This window comes from Corvus brachyrhynchos, unplaced genomic scaffold (assembly GCF_000691975.1).
Source record: "Corvus brachyrhynchos isolate BGI_N302 unplaced genomic scaffold, ASM69197v1 scaffold255, whole genome shotgun sequence".
NCBI classification, from domain to species: domain Eukaryota; kingdom Metazoa; phylum Chordata; class Aves; order Passeriformes; family Corvidae; genus Corvus; species Corvus brachyrhynchos.
Window position 1 is genome coordinate 4994399 of NW_008238358.1, and position 15362 is coordinate 5009760.

A 15362-nucleotide genomic window follows, 5' to 3' on the forward strand; every position below is an offset into this window, starting at 1 on the left:
TAGTTGGGAAAATTGAAGGGAAATGTACTGAAAAAATGGAGAAATGATGCTATTTCTGGAAGAGAGAAGTCTTAATTTTGGTTTTGACTTTGCTGTTATTTCTGTGTGCCCATATTCATCCAAGGACAAGATATTATACCTAAAGTACAGCCTAAGGCAGCAATCTCTACCCAAGGTGCTGGATGAAATTTGCAGCTTCTGCGGCACAACACTCTGTTCCTGGGAGCAGCCCTTGCTGGTACAAGCAGCAGCCATATGTTTAACTGCATCATAACATGATGACTTCATGACACCTGGGTAACCAAATTTGACTCTCTGTTACAATTTCTCCATTTGCCAAATGAGAATATTGACACTTTCATCACAGAAATAGAATGGAATTAAAGATTCAAGTGATACGGCACTCTGAATTGAGAAAGTACCAAGCCATGCCAAATATTGTTATTAGTAAAATCTGCATTTGCAAAATAACCACCCATTCTTACAAAGATTAATTTAATTTCCTGGAAATTATGCATTTTTGTAAGGCCACAGAGGGTCTCCTGTAATTATGTGGGTACTGTTAAAACCCCTCTCGCAGTTCAGTATGAATTATTTTCAAAACCAAAAATTAGTATAAGCTGTATGATAGCTCTATATATCCATCTATCTGGATAAAATTTTAATTCTATTCCTGCTTAATTTTTCTTTCGTCCTCCAAAAAAACCAGAAGATATCAACCATTTTTTGTATCAGCACTATTGACACTATATCACCTCTAGAGAACATGACAGATTTGAAGAAGTTTCTCTGTGAAACGTCATGAGATGTCCCTGACTGAACCTGCAGCCCACATGCAGAAGTGTGAACAGTACCGAATGGGGGAAAAAAGTTGAGTTTTAGGAGAAACTCGGAGAAAGAGGGATGTGCCCACAGGACAGAGCAGCCAGGGTGAGTCATTTTCCCCATACCTTCTGGCAACCCAATATAGACCACAAGAGATTAAAGCCAGCTCAACCATCTTTACAGAGTAATGGAGTAAATAGGTCACCCATTACTGATCCTGTGCTGAAAAAATAGCTCCAGTTGTATTTCAGATGGCCTGACATCTTTTGTACTAAAGCCTACTTACTTGGGCGGTGTTCAAGAAAACAGGATTTGATTTTCAATATATTTCTTAAAATGTAAGAAAGCAAACAAATACCACTGCATATCACAATAAGCCTGTCTTTGCCAATCTTAAATACTCAGTGAAAAGGAAGCTCATATTTTCCAGTGTAACTTGAAAGTAGCACCTTTCAAAAGATAAATGCTGCTGTGTACCTTTTAAAGTTATTTAGCTTTTCCTTAGCTCTGTGTTATAATGATTTGTTCTGCTTGAAAAACATGCAGCAAGGGAGTATATTTTCAGTTCTATGATACGTGGAGTGTGCTTACCTGCAGGAATATGGGAGAGTGGTGCTGGAGGAGGCTTCCACACAAGACCAGCAAAATTTCTTGGTTTAGAAATGTTAACGCTGCTACTAGCAGCAACAAAAATCAGACCTTCTTGCTTTTAACTTGGATCAAGGGGAAAAATACGGAAGTGAGAAAGACTCAAAGATATTGAATAATTGGTAAAGTCAAATTAGATTTTAAATGTATTGGGTCTTCTGCCTATAAATGTAATGGACCATTTTTTCCTCTCATTTGCACCATTACCATGCCAGCTGAAATAAACGATGCTCCCCTTTTTAGTCTATGACATTGTAGTGATGCCATTTCACATATCTAATGGGAGCACATTTTGCTTGAATAAGCCTATTAAAAAATTTCCTTGTTTTTGTTGTACCAATGTATGCTGCGTGTGACAGCACAGCAGGTGGCTGCATGGAGGTGAACTCTAATTAATTCAAATCAAAAAGTGAGAGACCCAGATAACAAGCTCCACAATTAGCAAATTACATCAAGTGTATGCAGCTATCCATCAGGAAGTAGCTGCCTGGACACCAGTGTGCTAATGGTAAATCCAACCAGTTCATGACCGTGGCAAGCACTTGCCCAAGGGAGCTGCCCTTCTGTCGCCACCACCACTGTCCAGCCAGACAGAGGGGCTGGCTGCTCACTGTGGGTGCCTGTGGATGGCCCAGGCTGCGACCTGGTTTGCACTGGGTGGAGCTCTATGGACTTGTTGTGACCACCCACTTTATGAGGAAATAAACTAGCAAACAACAGTAAGAAGTAAAATGGGTGGTCGTCTTTCCTCCTTGTCATTGGAGTGTCCTGAGCTGTACAATGTACTTTGGAGTAGTGCGGCCTTACACTTACTTTTAAAAGCTGTGCTGTGAGTACTTCACTGTGCTTTTCAAAGTACCTATAAAACATAGGAAGGGCTTGGGGGAAAAGATTTGCTCTCACCATAAATCAAAAGTGAGCAGACAAAGGTCAAAATACCAAAAGCCCCAAGAACATTAACACTTGGGATATAAAGATTTCCTAAGAAACTAATGCGTGCTCTTTCCCCAGATAAAGCAGACACCTTATCTTTGGGAGTTTACAAAATGGAGCCAAGCTATACAAGTAACCACTTAACTAAACCAAGGCCTGGATCTTTTAGCAGTCTGCAGTCATTAAAGCTCTCGGAAAGTCTCCCAGGAGCCAATATGCTTGCTTAAGTATATGCTGTAAAAGGTCCCTGAGATTTACAAGGAACTGCTCCATGCTAAGCTAGGCACCATCTGATAAACAAGCAATTTTAGCTTCAGGCTAAACGATGCTCTTTGAGGCTTTGATTTACAATGCTGCAGATGATATATTTGTAGTTCTAGGATAGGTTCTGCTGTGGACCTGCTGTGATTACTCATCCATGAACTAAGTTAGGGCTCAGATCTTCAACTAGGAGGTCAGAAAATTGTCAGCGGAGCAAGAAATGTTTGATAAGGTTTATTTAGTTGCTAACCACATTAAAAAAATTAAATTAAGCAAAGAGAGGTGAACAATTCTTAAGCTTTCTAGGGACCAAGCCTGGGTTTTTTCTTTTTTTTCTTTTTTTTTTTTCTTTTTTTTTGGTAGCTTAATCTTAAATGTATTTTGAGTGAAAAAGATATGAAAGTAAGTCCCAAATTGACTTCTGTACTAATTTTACTTTCATTAGGCTATTTTTTCGAAAAGAGGGATGCATTTAACATCTTAAAATAGATAATCCTAACTTCTATTTTATGAATTTCTCAATCCTGTTATACTTCTCTCTAACATCTAAAAAACAACTTTGAAAGAATCAGCACAAAAGAAGTCATCTAAACTTCAAAAATTTAGACTAAAAACCCAGGCGGCCTTAGGGGAAAGAGCAAGAAGGAAAGGAAGCAGAACCTAACATTTCAGGAATGTGTGGCTTTCATAATTTTTTCAGTGATCCCAGACATGTGGGCCCAATCCTGCACACTGCTGGGTGCCTTCTGAGAAGTGGTGAGTCGTCTCAACTGCTGTTAAAGTTGGAATTTTTTAGTGATTCCTTTAACTTTGCTGTCAGGAATACACAATTCACGCATTTAAAAAAATGTGATTTTAACCTTGCTGCTACATATATTAGGACTTTTTTTTCTCCAGAAAAGAACACAGATCGAACATTGTTAGAAACAGGTTAAACACAAAATTTTAGTTCAGAAAAAATAACCTTTATTTATTTCTTTTAAATGGAATTTATGTGTTCTGACATTCTTTTCTGTAATACTAACTGTTGATCTTATCTAAATAATATCTCACTGGAAAAGCCTGGAAAATGTTTCTTGTTGTCACAAAAGCTGTAGACAAACTTTAAAAGTATACCTATGTTTTTGCTCCTTTTTCTAAGTTGTTTTCAAATGTAAACCTTAGACTTCTGAAAACTGTGGGTCTGAAGATTTTCAGAAGTGCTTTGCTTTTAGAGTCTAATTTTTAAAAACCTTTTAAACACACAATTTTGTTTCACTTTTAAACCTATCCATCCTTGGCTCTTGGTCCACAAAACCCTCTGCCTTAGAAGTATGGCATGTCCTGAATTCACTCCACCTTGGTTTCCTGCAAAGTTCAACTGAATTTATATTGAAGTTTATAAACCATTATGATTTCATAATGCAAAGAAGGCTTTTATCACATAAGCATATGACTGAAAGCAAACAAAACATGTTGTTTCAGAAAGCCTCTGGGACTCAGCAATCAGAGAAGGGGATGTTGCCAGCTGTACTTGGGGGAAATATGTAACAAGATGTTTTCATTTTTAGCAAATACTGTGCAGAATGTGCATGTGGCAGTCAAGATACTCAGGTAATATAATCTTGTGTTGTATTATATGACATCCATTAAATTCAGAGATGTGGCACTTATTTAAATATCAGGGTTATAGGCACTGTCCAGAAATCATTAAGAATTGCAATTGCAGTCACATAAGTAACAATAACTGGAGTTAAGGCTCCAAAACAACTATCTTTACTCATTTTTTATTATAAACCACTGTCTTTACTAATTTTATGCAATGAACTTTTTTTTACATTCAAATTTAGAGTACAATATTTTGTCTGGTATCTCTTAGTACACTTAAGTCTGGCCTGTGAACATAAGAACCAATGTGGGGGATTTTCTTAGGTGGTGGTGTTGTTGTTTGTTTTGTTTTGTTGTTGGTTTTTGTTGTTGTTGTTGTTTTTTGAATGCCAGCTGGTTCATGCCACCCCTTAAATAAAAGGAAATACCCTGATTCTTTTCCTGCTTCACAGTCTAGATACAACTAATGAAATCCTGCATTTTCTTTGGATATTGCATGTGACATAAAAAAAATTGTGTAGTGAGTCTGATAATGCAAATACCTTACAGGAGGATTCTACTTCACAAATCTCCCTATTAAAGTTTGAACAACTTCAAGAAAATAACTTTTAATTTCAGTTGTTGTTTCAACAACTCAGACACTGGGCATTGGCCACTTTCTAGAGGGTATGCTTGTGTCATTTCTAGTGACATCAATGGAGCTTGTGGATCAGCAAATGAAGTGCATATCTGTCTGTTAGAAATATAATATGCAAAATACAATATCAAGGCCCAATTGGCAATGTAAAAGGTCACTTAAAAGGTGCATAATGTTTTAAGTAGTACATAAGGGGAGTACATGGGGTATTTTTTTGGTTTTAAGACTTCACAAAAAATTAAATATGATATCTTTAATGACAGAAATACTAGCAGAAAAATAACAACATACAATTCATGGCTTTTACTACAACAGTTTTTTATTTATTCTTTCATTGGGAAAGACTCCCCGGGAATTTGTTTTCCAAGAGCATAGTAAGCTACATATGAGTTTCTACAATACAGGGTAGCAAAGCCTTGCTGTCCTGCAGAGCAGATGAGGTCCAAGCAATTGAACAGTTGGGGGTAGGCTTTGTGAGCAACCTCCTCTGCACAGCTCAGAGTTTCAACTGCTTTAAAACCAGGGGATTCCAAGTCCCTCAAGTCAGAGAAGCAGTGATGCCAGCAGGGAGGAGCCAAATTAGGCTGACAGCCACCTTGCTGGAGTGGATGCAGAAATGATGAGTGCATGCATTAGCACCCTGGCTGTGAGCACCCTCTATCCCAGCAGCCATGGGTAGGTGAGAGCAGGTCTTGAGCTGTCCTCTGCTGATCAAAGGAGCTCATAATAGCTCATTCAAGCAATGAGGAGAGGCAGAAGCCCTTTGCTCCTTGCATGTCCCTGTCCTACCATGAGCTCACAGCCTATGGGTGGGTGGGCAGCATCTTGAGCTCCACTGTCGAATGATCCATTGCAGAGTGCTCTTGCTGCCCTCCCTTCAGACACCTGCCCTCTCCACAGGCTGCATGGACAGGGGATCAGCAGAAATGTTTACTTTCCCTTTTATTTTGGACCCGTAGAAGCCATCATGGTTTCTGCCAGCCTATTTGTATTGGTTTTTCTTGGCTAAGAGCCTCTCCATCCAATGTCAGAATATTGGTTGGCAAACCAAGAGTGTGTAGTTTTCCCTCTGCTCTGCTTCTAGGGCTTTCTGACCCATGGAGCTTGGTCTTTGAGATCCCCTGGCCTCATTTCAACTGTCAAGGTCAGATGAATGTGGAATCTGAATCCTCATGAATATCATTATGCCCCAGAATTTTCCCAAATTTTGCATGCTGGAACCTTTTCAGATCCTTGCAAGGCTACTTATCTTGAAAAATAAAATAAATTGGTAAATCTCTATGCCAATTGCAGAAGATAGAATCTAGGCAGCTCACAAAAATGTGAAAATATGCAAAGTAAACAGATTGTTTCTGACAGTAACAACCCTGCGATTGCATAAAGCATCATCAAATTGCAACATGCACATATTAAGCTTTGAGAACAACTGAATTCACAGTGACACATTCTCAGCTCTTGAATTCATTATCACACCTGCTCAGCTTGGAGATTTGCAGTATTGTACCTTGTTCTAAAAGGTGGTCTCCAAAGGAGCGCTGTATTATCAATGTAATCTCATTTGGGTTCAATTTTATGAATTTCTCTTTGAGCTGTATGGAGAATTGTAGTCAGGGCAGGGCAAAGGGGTACCAAATAGAGGTAAATATATGCAAACTCTTCTTTGAGTTCTGCTTTCTGCAAAAGATGCTCATAGCAGGACCATAAGTGCTCCTGAAAGGAGATTGTGAAGGGGCAATGTCCTGCAGTGCCATCCAATCATGCTCTAGCTCTGGCTGTAGAGAGCCCAGCCAAGCTGATGTGTGTGCACCTTCCCCTCTGTGATTTTAACAGCTTACTTTACTATGTAGAAGTTTCTAGGAGAAAAATAAACCCAAACCTTAAAATCTAATTCACTGGGAAAATGGTAGTAACTAACAACCAGAAAACAAGCTTTGTAAAACAAAGGAAATAAATACCAGCCCCCTAATAAACACACTTTCATCCAAATACAAAGAAATACAAGCTTCATGATAATGCTACAGTCTTGACCTTGGACAATGTGCTCAGGATTCCTTAAATCAACATGTTAATGTATACTATTGCAGGCATTTTTAATAGTCTAATATATTAACGTGCTGTAGAATTTTAAAGCATTTTTAATTGCTATGACTTCTCTCAGTTCTTCCAGATACATTATTAAAGTATTTTCCCACTTAATCTAACAAAATGTATATATGCAGACTTCTATTTGATGCTTGTCAGTAGATGTCATTAACATGTATATAAATAATTTTTAATGGTTGTCTCTTCCAGAAGTAGTTATTGCTGTTATGGTTAGAATGTGAGAGGTCTCCCGTAATAGTATTTATTTAAGGTCAGAAATAAAGTTAAGCTATGATGCAGTACATTCTTAATAAAACAAATGTGTACTCAAGCAGCCCACAATTTATCGTGTATTTATATCCATCTCCTTGGTTTTATGTAATGGATACTTGGAGACAGATAGTATACTTATGAAAATACTTAAGCTGCTAAAGATGTTCATTTTTGTTTGTTTGGGTTCACTCTAATATGTTTATTTACCCATTGCATATCTTTATTTCTCACAGATGTACAGCAGCACAATTTTCCAATAAGAAAACTATTTCCTTTCATGCACAACCCCATTTTATTACAGTAAACAGCTGCCAAAGCCAATACTGCCTGGGAACTGACAGACATATTTCTCCAGCACAAGATCTTTCAAGGTCTTGCAGAAGCAGGTGGACAGAAAGAAGTCACCTGGCTACCTCCTGGAGGGGACAATGGAGTGCAGTGAGCTCTTTCACTGTGGGAACTCATGTGAGCAGAATGAAAGCAGTCACCTTCTGTCCTTAAAACAAGCAGCTTGTGGCAAAGCACTCTCTGCTTCTTCTTCCACTCTTTCATACACTTACAGGTGTGGAAACTAGCATACAAATCAAAACTTCCAGCAAATTAGAAAAAAAAAAGAAAAAGGATTTGAAGACTTCTCATCTTTATTGCAGAGAAGAATATTGCAGTGCTACTGAGTTTTACATTTTCAGTGCATTAAAAGTACCTTTACACTGAAGAATGTTTTGGTTAGAGTTGTCCTAACTCTGTCTTTTTACACAAAATGGAGTGGGTGGAGAATCTTGGAGATAAGGACTTTGAAGTCAGAAAAGTTTCCTGGGAGCAAACTATAACAAGGTGAGTTATAAAGATAAAAATATGTCATAGAATCACAGAATATACTGAGTTGGAAGGGACCCACAAGGAACATCCAGACCCAACTCCTGGCCCTGCACAAAACCACCTGATATCATGAAGGTAATGTATTTCTATTGTAGTCACAGAAAAACATGTCATGAGAACAAAACGTCCCCTTCTCTATCCTGTCTGTGGCAGCTCACTAATCAGATATGAATCATTATGAATTCAGTAGTGTAACCCAGAGATAATTCAGCAATGACATAAGGGTTGTTCAAAAATTGTGTTTTTGAAGGCAGAATCTTGCAGTTTAAAAGGTGAACTTCAAGAGAACAGCAAACTCTTCCTCTCAGCTAAAGAAACGTACATCACAGATGAGATGTTGCCAGCCAGATGATTGTCACTAATAACATACAATCTTCTATGACAATTTTTTCTGTTTTCTTTATTTTTTCATTGTCAAAGCAAATAACACCCTTATCAGTTTGTGACAAAGACAGTTTTTCATACCTGTTTTCTGTTCAAAATGCTAGTAGGTTTGTTTGGCTTTTTTCTTTCTGCGAGTATCTCCGTTTTCAGTCATAAAAGGAAAGAAGCAGTTGACATACAGAAAATTTTCCCTTTAATTCCATGCTATAAGAAAACGTGCCTGCCTCTATACCAGCCTGTATCAGTTTCAAGATGTAAAATACATTTGGAACATGTTGTTTCATGTATTTTGCATTTCATAGGGATAGTAGCCCTATGATAGTAGCATGTCAGACAAAGGAGAGCAGTGCTATCTTATCTCTTCTGGCCTCTTCCCTTGCTATCACTCCAACCTCCCAGTGTGATGTCCAGAACACTTTACCCAGGTCTTTAACAGAGCTTTCAGTCCTTCTGCCTCAGGACTGTAGGCAAGTCTAGGAGTGCCACACTACTGCAAGATCTCCTCATCAACCTTCCAGCAATGCTCAGATTTGGAGAGATAGAAGCTGCCCCCTGCTCCTGTGGTCTTCACTACAACCCAGAGGCTCTGAATAGCTCCTAAAAAAAAAATCTGCTTGTGCACAGATCTTGCCGAGTCCTGATTCATTATTACAGGTTAATGCTGATCACCTCTTACCATTAACAGTTGGCAAAAAGAAGATTCAGATACATTTCAGTAAGCACCAAGGTGTGTAACCAAACTGCCTGTTCTCCTTTGCCACTAATTTTACAATATATATGTATATATATATCTATCACCAAATCTGTCTGTCAATAAATATATTTTGCCACAAACGTGCCTAATATTTGTGTTTTGAGGTGCGCTTCCAGACCATTCACAAACAGAAAACAGGCAAAGAGAACTTGCATTTGTTACAGAATTTTTGTTCCTATGAGAATTCAAGAGGCTCTTTTTCCTTGTATTTAGTGGTCTCATAGCACCTGTGGTGATCTGTTTTAGTCCCTGATTTAAATGATTATCAGCAATAATTGCATTTCTGAAACAACAACACTTCAGTAAAAAGACAAACATTTATTCAAAAAGGATGGAGCACAACATGGACTATATTTCAAGATTATTCCTTCGCACACAAATGCTTCTTTAAGCTTTGGGCCAATACTGATCTCATATTACTACAGATATACTACAGTGTCAGCAGGTTAGATTTGCCATGAAGCCCTAGCATCACTTTAGCAGCAAACATTTGCCTATAAACCTTCAGACAATCTTTGTTGTACTGCGTGAGTTGCTCATCTCCACCAAAAGAGAGCAGGCTAGAAGAGAAGGTAGTTGGCATGGTTCCTACTGTGCTTGGTGCTCAGCAAAGCCCCAACAGCTTGGGGGAGGCTGCAGTGGCCACAGGTGTGGGCAGGGAAGCTCTGCAGCCCAAAGGGAGCTGGAGAGCAGCGGAGTGTGTGGCAGGGCAGCTGTGCTGAGTTACCCTGATCAGGAGCCCTATAAGAGCTAGGGAGGGGCTGAGGTGTTGGTTTGTTCTTGTTTGGTTTGGCATTGCTCTGGCTGTGATGGGGCTGTGTCTCTATACTGGTTTCCAGGTACTCCGTTATTTTAAGTCTACTGCTGTGGTGTGGAGTTTGGTTTAGTTTTTTTTTAATAGCTTCATTATGGTAGTGGCTGTGAGGGGTGCTTTGCTAAAAACCTTTCTTTGGTTTTACTATGGGGTGGACTTAAGAGGCTGTGTCTCTTCTGGAGCTGCTGAAAGAAGAGTAGAAATCTGTGTTTCATTCCTCAGGCGTTATTTTGCTCTATTTTCTGTCTTGAGCACCTTGTAATTCATAGAGTCATAGAAAGGCTGGGGTTGGAAGGGGACCTTAGAGATTATCTTGTTTCAACACCCCTGTTGTGGTCAGGTTTTCCTTTTAGACCAGGTTGCTCAGACCACCATCCAACCTGGCCTTGAATGCCTCAAAGTGTGAGGCAGCCACAGCTTCTGTGGGCAACCTGTTCCAGTGCCTCACCACTCTGATAGTAAAGAATTTCTTGCTAGTTTTTGATCTAGACCTACTCACTTCTGGTTTAAATCTGTTACATCTGTTTCTGTCCCTCAATGCTCTTATAAAAAAAAACCCCAAACCAACCCCTCTTTATTGTTCTTGTAGGCCCCCATAAGTAAGGTGCTTTAAGGTCTCCCTGGATCCTTCTCTTCTTCAGCCTGAACAACCTTAACTCTCAAGGCCTTTCTGTAAGTGTTGCTTTGTAATATACTTTTTAAAGTTGATTGAGTGCTATTGGGTGGGAACCAAGAGCAGCATTGCTGGAAAATCAAAGCAATATTTCTGTTGTGTAGCCCTGTCATGACTCTGTTACTCTCATGGTTGAGATGAGACCAGCTCTCAGAGAAATTAAGACAAGACTATACTGACAAAGCTCAGTGAAATCTCATTCAGCTGTGTGGAGTAAGCCTCTTTCAGGGAGCAAACACAGCTGCTCTAAGTGATGGTCATTAGAAAAGAAGTCCACCTGTTTTCTTGCCAGTTGAAGTTCACTAGCTTCTTTAGGTCCAAGTCTGCCCAGGACTGAAACTGTCTCCCTTTGCAGCTGTATCTGTGTTGAACTATCTGCCAGCTCAGCAGCTGTGTGTGGATACAACTCTGCCTTATGCTGCAGACAAGGGAAGGTGCAGCTTGTGCCGATGGAGCTCCATGTGGCTGTGAGGAGGAGGCAAAGACTCCTGGTGCCAGGGTTGCTCTCACTGGCTTTGCTCCGAGTTTGTGCTGAATTATCCATGTTAATAACTGGCTGCCAGTTGTCACAAAGGAGAGAATACCCTGAGATGATGGGGTCTAAGTCTAGTCACATTTCAGAGATGGCAGTTCCTCTTAAACAGAGTGAAAGGCCTGTGTCCTTCCCCCCTGCCCCCACTATTGTATGCTACTATTACTTTGTATTTTTTTTTTTTTTTTTTTTTTTTTTTAAATACCTAGTAGAAAGAATTGTGAAGAAGGAAAATGTGAAGCTCCTCTGGGTGACATAAAACTCACATCTGGCTACCAGGATAAATGAATATGGTGAGTAACATAATCTGAATTCTTCTACCTTGTATTTACTTAGACTTTCTGCTGTAAATGGTACCAAAAATATGTCAAATATATCTGGCATTCATGAATTTATATAATTTTAAATAACTTTCTAAAGGAAACTCTTCTGATATTTATTATTCAATGGCTATAAATTTTTACCTTCATATTCTTTAAAAACACAAAAGTGAGTTAGAAATGTGGTCCTGCATTTCATCAGTGAAAACAAAGTGGCCTTTTCAAATGGGGAAAATGGAGAAGGTAGCAGAGGGGAAAATATGCAGACAATGAAGAGCTAGGTAGGAAAACAAAATGAACTGAGTAGAAAAGGAGAAAGCAATGAATGTGAGCAGCCCTGAAAAGGACACTTGTTGAGTAACTGCAGGAAGTCAAACCTTTAAAGAACAGACAGAAAAGCAGGAAATGAGAGGAGTTGTGGTCACTTTTGTCCTTCTCCTGTCAAGGCACAGGAGGTCTGCAAGGAAACCACAAGCTGTGCATGCAGAGGGGTGGCCTGACTATCTCATTGCCCCATTCTATGCCTCTCCTCTGAGCAGTCTTGTCATACTGAACTCCTCATTTGCTCCTGGTGCTTCACTCATGCTTGTGAGAATGTCTGCAGGGGACTGGGGGAGCACCCAGCAAGGAAGGCTTTCACCCTGCCCCTTCTCCTTCCTTCCTCTGGGGCTCAGAAGTTTGTAAGAGTGAATAAAAGTCAAAAAGAAAATGAAAGTTAGTGGTGTCTTAAGTATTACTATGAACAAATACTGAATTACGATATGTTTGCAAAGGTCTGGATTGTCCACATAGTAAAATCAGATGGTAGAAATGAAAAGCTGTGACTGGGTTCTGCTGCTGTTGAGGTGGACTAGATTTGGGTTATGGAAAGGATGTTCCCTCTCTTCACTGCCAAAGTGGGTTTTGCTTGGAGGTTTTCTTTAAATCAAAGTTGCAGAGAGCTGTACAATGAGTATCTAAAGCAATTTTCTTTCTTGCTGGTTGATGCATGTTACAGTGAAGGTGAGGTAATGATAATCAGCCATATTTACAGAACACCTGGGGAAATTAGGTGAATTTCTACTGGAAATAATGGACATTGTGCAAGGCTGAGTGCAGACTTGTATTTTGACCTTCGTTCTTGTTATAACTTTGCTATGTTTGTCAGAAGTGTAAAATTATTTACTTATGGAAAAGGTTTTTATCTTTTAAAATGTGATTAGAAACCAAGTAAATCCATAACTTCTCATTTAAAATGAAAAAAATACTTAGTACTGCTTTGGAATACTTTCTTCTTGGGGGAAGAGGATTTAATTGCTGCTTTTAGAATAAATTTGCTATTTTTTTCAATGGTTTGCCTGTCCTGACAGCACTCAGTTCACTCAACAGTATGAAGGCAGATTTTACTCCTCAAGAAAGTGAGAGACGCATATGCCTTTTCTGACTTTTATTAATAGTTAGTTGATATTGATTTTTCAATATGAATTCAGTAGAAGACGTGATGTTAATTTTAATATTGGAAGATCTGCTAGGGTTGCTGTTTGGTTTTCTTGTATTTTCTCTAATGCATAATCTCAGAACAGGCTTAAATAATGCTGAGAAAAGTTTTTGAGTCTTGGATTCTGTAGTGGGGGAGGTGTAGTCAGCAAAAACAGGATCAAGTCATCAGTGTGAACCTGAGTGTTTTTAAAAAGAGGTGTGAGCTCCCCTTTCTTGGCTTTTCTTGAAAAGGTTTATCAGCCAGAGATACCTCAAGCCCTGTGCTTCTTTCCTGTTAGTTCTACCCCTGGCAAAGTCAGGGCAAGTTTTAACATCAATTACATAACTTCAAAATTGACCTGTAAGTCCTTGTTTCCAGTAGATGGTCTAACACTTTCTGGTGAATTTGGGGTGTTTAATGCCTGAAGCCATTTAGATGCTTATGCATACACATTCTTGCATTCAAAGTGTTTTGCTGTTTTAAAAGAATGGGGTAGAGAAGTTGTAGAAGAAATGTAGGGAATCCCATGTATCTTTTACAGGTCAGAGGAAGGCGGGGTGGGTGGAGTGTAGTGGAGAAGCCCTTGAGTCTCACAGCTGGATACCAGGCTGTACAGTCAGGACATAAGAGAAGTTATGCCCTTGGCTTGGGCCCTGCTAGAATCTGGGGTCATTGTTGTAGCTGGTTTTCATGTAATTGATGTTAATGACAATAATTGCTAGCAATGGGCTGAGGTTAATTATCCAAACAACTATTTCAAGTATCTGGAATTGCAAATATCTCCTTGAAGGTATTGATGAAGGAGGGACCCTTTTCCAGGTATATGAAATTATATTAATTTGAAGAAGCTAATAGAGTTTTGGGATTTATAAAGCACTAAAGTACTATTAGATATTAATTTCTACTTAGTAGAACAACCAGAGAAATACCAAGAATGTATCAGTGTGTTTAGTTTTTAGGTGGTGGCTGAATTTTTTCTCACAGAGCAGAAGATTCTCGGAGCTTACCAATGTACGACTTGGGTAGAAGTTTAGAAAACTCTCTGCAGCTTCATATAGAGCAATTTTTCAGCTTTAGGTAGGTGTTTTAAGCAGCTACAGGTCTGTTATATGCTGTGATTCAACACGTTTTAGTGAGCTGTAATGTATAATCAGTCGTATTTCAGATTAATTGCTTGATTAAATTAGTAAAAATGCATACACATTGTACTTTAAGCTATTTTAAAATAGCAGGGTGCAGTAATGACCCAAGTTTGTGTCTTGTATTACCTGCCTTATTAGTGTAATAATGTGCAGGTCTTGTTTTGCAGTGTAGTTGCAAACCCTTCTTGACATGTAAATTCACTCATGTTCTGTATGATTTTATTGATTTTTACAAAAGAGAATTGGTTTATTTGACCTACCTTACTTTTTTTCTTTTTATTTTTCCTAAGGAAATCAATATAATAAAGTAATTCTTTCCTGCTATCCTCTTCTTCACTAAGCTCTTCTAAGAACAGTCAGAAAATGTCTCCCTTTCAATTATTTTAGACTTGTTTGCATTAAATCCCTTCAAAGGGACGCATGTAAGTGTGCTACTTTAATAAGGATGTCTTCCTATGGTATAAGCTAAATAAAATTTTACATTTAAGGTGAGTAAGAACCAGTTATGGAGAAAATTTTTCAATATATGTTCCATCCTAATTTCATTTTCCATACAAAGCCTGCTACAGCTCTAAACTGGGATAGGAGTTTGATGATTCAGTATGCATAATTCATGGTTTTGGCCTTCTGTCTGCCCTTCTTTTTCTGGAATACTACATATTTAGATTAGGCAAACCTATTCTTGTCTCCTATCAATACAGTTTGTTTTCAAGCAATATAATACAACATACAGCATTGCACCTGGAGAGAGTGAGACAGCTGGAGCCTCACTTTGCAGAACAAGCTGTTTTCTCCCACAGAGTGCATAGGTCTCATTTGGGAAGTTCACCTCTGTTTTATCCTGTAAATATTAGAATCTAGATTCTACTGATGACTTTCCAGAAAGAGTGGGATGCTTTGTACCACCCTGACATTATTAAGCAGTTATTTCCATGGCAATTCAGTGGCAGCAATGAAGGTACCAGTGACTAGACTGAACAGTGTGTGAGGCACTGTTTTGATACTCATTGCATGTGGTCTCATCCAGAGTCCATCTGTGTTTTGAGCCCTTCTATTCTTTGTGGTGTTATTGCTACTATAAAATATTTCTAAGTGTATTTTTGATTTTAAATTTAATAGACCTTCAATGCATTAGTTTAGACTAACATGCCCCTGAACT